Raw genomic sequence first — 6,808 nt, 5'->3', positions numbered from 1 at the left:
GGCTCACTCTTTTAGGTCATTTCGATTAGCAAGCTGTACATTTTACATCATGGTGACATATTCCATCACAGACATTTTAGGCACATCTAAAGGTGATTTATTACACTTGTTGATAGGGCAAAATATATTTAGGGCCATAATAGCTATAAAATATAAACATTATAGTGAAAGGTTTAATAAGGTAGTAACACATTTAATTTTCACACTTACGTGTTTTATGACACCCTGCACATTGCATATTAATTTTTAATCAGCATTATATGACAACAGAAATGTGAAGGCCCCAACTTGCAACCAGAACTTAAAAATAGCCAGCTCAAGACTATTTAAGGAATATTGCAGCATTAATACCTCATCGATAGTCATCTATCATTAAAACATTGGTTCACAAGTTATAAAATTGATGAACTTAAAAAATGTTTTTCTCAAGTTCTCATATTAGATATAAGCAAAATTAAACTGTTCAATAAAATTGTTCAGCGCTTGACAGTGGACGCTTGACAGTTTGTTTGCCAAAAAAAACTTTTATTGTTTTGCCATGCTGAAAAGCTAGGGATAGACAGAAACGTAAACACAATAATTGTTTTTATATTATGATCTTTCCAGCATAACTTAAAAAGAATATTTAAAAGTTTCAACTAATTCATTTATTCTTCATCTACAAACACGCATATAAATCACCCGAATATATTGTGATAATCTGTCCATTAAAAAGGGAATAAATGCTATGCTGTGTTTAATTCATGCACACACAGTTTTGGTCATAATTAACTCGCATGTGGACTTTCTAGCCTTGCAGGTTTAAAAAGAATTTGAGTAACTAAAAAAAAGGCACATGATTATTGCATGAGTTTAATCACTATCACTCTGTAAGCTGGATGGGTAGCATAACAGTCAATGTGATGGTGTGAAAGCTTTTTAATGTTTGTTCAGATGGTCAAACAAGCATTTAATATGCTATTCAAAGCTTGTGTCAAGTAAAACAATCGTGAAAAATATCAATCCTCGGAAACATTAATTACATAAAAATTACATGAAATTTACAAACTCGGTGCATAAGGTACAATGACAAAAAAGCCCCAATGCCCCCTAGCACCTACTGGAGCGGTACTCAATTTTCAATTACATGAAAATGGCAGATTAAATTTGATTGAGTAAGAATCCCTAAAGAAAGCCCAACACGGCGGTGAGTAAGCCGACCTGGATTCCTTTCTCTAGTATGATCAGTCACAGTGGTTTACAAAATAGTACTGAGTAAACAAATGGATTTTTACACATTAAATATATAAAACTCGTTAATAAATATAACACAGAATAATTGAGTAATAGTACAGATATACACTTGTGTAAACATGACATATAGCAATATGAAATGAAAATCTACTTTGGTGGTGAATGTTTTCAATAAAAGAATGTGAAAAGATATGGATGTGACCTAAAACCCTGCAAAGAATATAATTATTATCACTTTACTAATTCCCAGAATGTAATAAAGGAAAAGAGGAGTCATATTTTAGTCAATGAGAACTGCAATGTTTCGGATTATAAAGAGGACAATAAAAATAAGTTACTCTAGTAACCACTCCATAACTTTAACACTTCTGCAATTGTTTTAAATAACAAGTGATCACCATTATTAGACGAGGCGTAAATCGCAAAACTTAGGTTGCTACAGTTACGATTAAGGTCTTACTTGAAGGTCATTTTTCAAGTATTCATTTCATTCCCGCTCCATAACTTTTTAAAACATAATCTGTCACAAGTTGGTTTGTGACCACCAAGATCAAGGTCGCACTTAAAGATCAAGTGATAATGAGTCTGCATTTTATGTCCGCTCCATAACTTTTAATCTGCTGATTTTTATATGTACCTTGTAGAAGTGATCAATATTATGTGACGATGATCAAGGTCACACTTAAATGTACAATAGTCTGCATTTCCTTCGCAATCTTTGATTCCAATTTTTATTTTTGTTAAAAATACTGCTTAAGTAAGGGCGTACATCTTGCATAATCGTTTATGAACAAAATACAATCAAACCCTGTCTGCAATGTTTACCTTTCCAATTTTCTGTTAATTGTTCTCATTTTGGAGTTCTCCTTTAAACCTTTTTCAAACTCTAAATAGGTAACACTAGCTGTATTTATGAGTTGAGATTTGAAATTTGCTTAAGAACTAAGAAAATTGTAAGACGTTGTATTTTATATATGCGCTCATTAACAGACTTGGTCAAATCAAGTCTGCAATTTCAAATTTTAATTTTAATTTAGTTTTAATGCTATGAAAGAGGGAGGTGGATGTCCGTCATTGACATATGCGTATCTAGAAACATTTCAGCTGATTATGTCTGCTGCTGCTATTATATTTCCTTAAAACACTTTGTCACCGTAGACAATTCGTAAAAATTGAATGTAAGACGCAGGGTTCAGAAACTTTTACATCGAAAGTAACATCTAGCCTTCCGCGTCCGCGCCGAATCTGGGCAAGCTGGGACGTCTGGAAAGGGGAGAAAGTATTGCAAAGTATAATTTGATGTGATGCACATCTTCTAGGGCAGACATCAACTTGAAATCTCAACAATGACATGTTTATCGGATTTTACGACCGGGCTCTTTTTGTTGACACTCCACCTTATCCAGTTTGTCGAAAATGTTGGCGGCGATATTTGAAAGCCAAAGCCTTCATGAATTGAAAGCAAGCATTCTTGTTTAGCCGAAATAACTGTTAGCGCTTGAATAGAGTTCTCTCGTAAATCCAGGGTAGCAGTAGACGGCTAAATACACTCATATAAGCTCAAAACTGTATGCTGTCGGTTAAGGTACGTTGGGTGCTGAGGCCTAGATTGGTACTTAAGATGCCGACTATAGTAGACACTCAGTTACACATATAAAGAAATTGTGAGTCATAGTCTACTTATTGTTTCTAAGTACGACAAGGTGAACAAAGTCTGATTAACGCGCATTTTTGGGCAGAGCCTCCCCGGAGTGCGACTAGCGGAAGCTCGACTGTCAAACAGGTCCAACGCGCCATCGATTACCGGCTCAGACGTCGGGCGGTCGTACGCGAAAGTTGACAGTGGGTTAAGTCTCCGATCACACATAGACAAAATGAGGTTGAAATTGTGTTAATGTCTACTTATGGAGGTTAAGGGCAACAAGGTCTACAAAGTCTGATGACTGACAAGGGAGATTGACTTTTTGTATTGTATATATTTAGGTAAGTAAAGGCATACAAGGAGTCTTTAATGTTGAAAAAATCACCCTTTAAAATGTTTGAAGGCAAGAGAAGATCAGTGCACATGTTGGTCTTAGATATATCATAAGTATACCGATCACTGTAGACAGACAAACGTTGATTTACCGGAAGCCGAGCGAGAACGGAGTTGGCCAGCTCGGTTACCGAGGGCGCGTTGGAAAGGTAACAGAAAGTCGGATTGGACCGTGCCTGGCCCTGTCCCAACCTTGCAAATACCGGTGACAATTGGCAAAAATCTGGAAACAAAGTGATCCATCGGAAGCATCAATCTCAACAAAATAACATCAGAATTGCAGACTCGGTTTGATTGAGTCTGTACATGAGGAATAAAGCGCGTTTTTGGCCAGAGCGTCCTGGAATTCTGGCCAGCATAAGCTAGACAGTAAGACAAGTCAAACGCACCATCGATTACTTGACTCAGACGTCGGACGGCTGCGCGGTATCCCAAACATTCGGTAAAAATCGCATTTCGATCGACCGACAGCTTTCCTTCCGTGCAGCCGTTGAACTCTGGGCAGCCGTGCCATTCCAACATGTTATCGATACCTCGGCTTTTACGCCGAATAAGAACCCCCCTCCTGAAAATTGGCAAAGAGTCTTAAGTCTACCGATCACACACAAAGAAAGGAAGTTTATCGGGAGCCGAGTCTGAACAGGAAGGGCGAGCTTTATGATCGAGGGAGCGTTGAAAAGGTCTTGGCGAGTCGGTACGGACCGTACCAAATACCACCCCAACTCGCGAATACCGTTGACAATTGGCAAAACGCGATTTTTTAGCCCGAGCGTCCCCGGAGTGCGGCCAGCGGAAGTTCGACAGACAGACGGGTCCAACGCACCATCGATCACCGGCTCAGACGTCGGACAGCCGTACGCAAAAGTGTCTGAAGTCCATCGATCACACACAAACAAAATGAGGTTGAAGTTGCGAGTTTTAGTCTAAGTTTAAGGTTTGAGTACGACAGGATCACACCCTACACAGCAGTACTGTACCAACGAGCCATCGATAGCCCGACAGCGATGCTGAACAACCCCCGTGCCTCCGTTCCGTTTAAGGTCTACCGATCACATAATGGAAAGCTGAGGTATATTTGCCGATTGATCATTCATTGTTAGCATTCAACAATTCACTGTTTCATATCGCAACTCTTGGACGTTTTATAGATAGGAACCTTGTTCGGACAGTTAGGATACATATCTGGGCGGCTATTGATTCTCAACGAAGAAGCATATGAGGTGGAACTAATCTTGTCGAGTTAAGCGTATAGCCGCTCGATCATATTCGAACCATAGGCAATGTACGTAGAGTACCAAGTAACCGATCACATGTAGTCGGCCTATTAAACTTACTCAATCATATTTGAATGCTCAGTATCATGTCGACCTGTTGTAGCACTGTGTATCTAACACTAACCCCCATTGTTAAAAAAATAAGAAATTAAAACAAAGTCAAAATATGAAAATCACTCTATTTGCTACGTGGGTACATGGGACAGATTGTCATTTAAGATAAATATAAAATACCAGATCGCATTAAGTCGACATGTAACATTATACACTTAACCACTACGCGCTTTAGCTATTGCTGAAAAAAAAAAAAAAAAAAAAACACAAAAAACCATGAACAAAGTGGTTGAAGGTAAAATAAAGAAATTTAAAAAAATAAAGGTATAAGAAAATACTGCTTTTGCTACGTGGGTACAAGAAACATATTGTCATTCAAGATAAATATAAAAAATCACACCAAGTCGACCTGTAACATTTTACACTGTACACTTCCTGCATTGGCCATTGCTGAAAACGTGGGTACAAGGGACAGATTGTCGTGAACAAAAGTCTTAGTACGAAAGATCACACTTTTCCTACATTGGTAAAATTGAGAGAAAGAATAATAGACAAGAAAGAGACTATTAGAAATGAGAATACCAGTGTGCAGAAGCAGCCAGTCATGCCTTAGATAGTGCTTTGAATGGACAGCTGAGACACGTCCTTCCTACAATTATACCTAAATACAGTTATCAAATATGCGGAAAAGTCGGAGGACGATTTCATAAAGGATATGACGGAGAAAACAGTGGATAGAATGTGAGGGAGAAACGGACAGCTGGTATAGAACTCGCTGACCAAAAAAACACTTGCCTTAAATTTCAACGAAGGAAAGGAAGTGACATTATTTGTTATGTAGAAAAATTCAGACAACATGAATATAATGAATTGGCAGCCTTCCCAAAGTCCTTAGCTTATCACTGAAGCAGCGGTCAGGCATTCTCTCTAAAGAGATGCGAGTTTGTTCTAAGAAATGCCATTCTTTGGCTTCATTCCAAAAACATTCAAAGTCCAATCATATTACAGCCCGAATGTATGCACCTTGGCCCAAAGTCCTTAAAATGGCCCTGTTGTAATATCGGTCAGGCTTCCGAATTTGTTTACACCGGCAAAGCTCAGGCACGTAGTTCAGAAATAATTAATAACCATACTCGTTCAGAAAGGCTATTCGTAGCAGCAAACTTTAGTTTATCCCTGACTTATCAATTAACAAATATGCGAAAGAGTCGATAGGTCGGAATAAGGAGCAAACAGAGAACCAGAGAATCATATAGATCTGACTAAAGACAATGCAATTGTTCCAAAACAAAGTACTTTGAGTAATTTCCAATCAGAAACACGGAAACAACAAGAAAATCTGAGATGCAAAATTGATGCATACGAGGCAAAGAAGAAAGCAGAAGAGTGCACTTCAGCAGGAATTGACCGGTGGCCAGAGCCAGATACTCTGGCCCGAAATTGAGATAAAAGAGCTAGAGATAATAGCAGGACACAAAATCGAAGAAGACTACGATCAAAATATTTCTTACATCCGTCAGGTATGCACATGAAAAGGGTACGGACAGTAGAAAAAGACAATTGAAACAAACCATAGTGTTATTAACTTAGTGTTTTCAGTTGTGTACTTTGCATATGTGGAACAGGACATGTCAACAAATAACAAAAGACGGAAATTAGCTTTGTCTTGCAGACCACAGACTTCCTAATGAGGCCATACCATTCACCCAATGTGCAGGTCCATCTGTATCGTCTGCGTCGGCCTTAGACCTTAAGGCCCCCGTACAGCCTTTCGGCGTCTCCTTAGATTTATTCGGGAGCCCATTTTCAAATTATGAAGGAAACTTTACAGTCAATTGCAAGCAAACCCCTTGACTTATAACCTCAGATTCCCTTTCAAAATTCCATTTTATTTAGTTCCGCCCATTGATTTCTCGTTTAGGGCAAAAGTCATTCTTTTACTTGGGGACTATACGCCGCTTTTCATGGAATGGCACTATTGTGTCACATTGAAAGTTCTTTGATAACCACTGTTTGTATACATTTTCGGATGTTTCTTAATTCAAAAATTATACCATTTCCGTATTAAATGTTGAATTCTGCTAAAGCCGGTGCTAGGGGGCGTGGACGGTAACTTGCACTTTTCAGTACCGTCAATGAACAGACTTAATTAAACCGAACCTGCAACATTTTCAATTGTGTTGCGTAGGACCTTTTTTAGTGATTTTTTTCT

This window comes from Ruditapes philippinarum, unplaced genomic scaffold (assembly GCF_026571515.1).
Source record: "Ruditapes philippinarum isolate M1 unplaced genomic scaffold, ASM2657151v2 ctg3108_1_1_1_1, whole genome shotgun sequence".
Taxonomy (NCBI): Eukaryota; Metazoa; Mollusca; class Bivalvia; order Venerida; family Veneridae; genus Ruditapes; species Ruditapes philippinarum.
Note: the sequence above shows the minus strand (reverse complement) of the source record.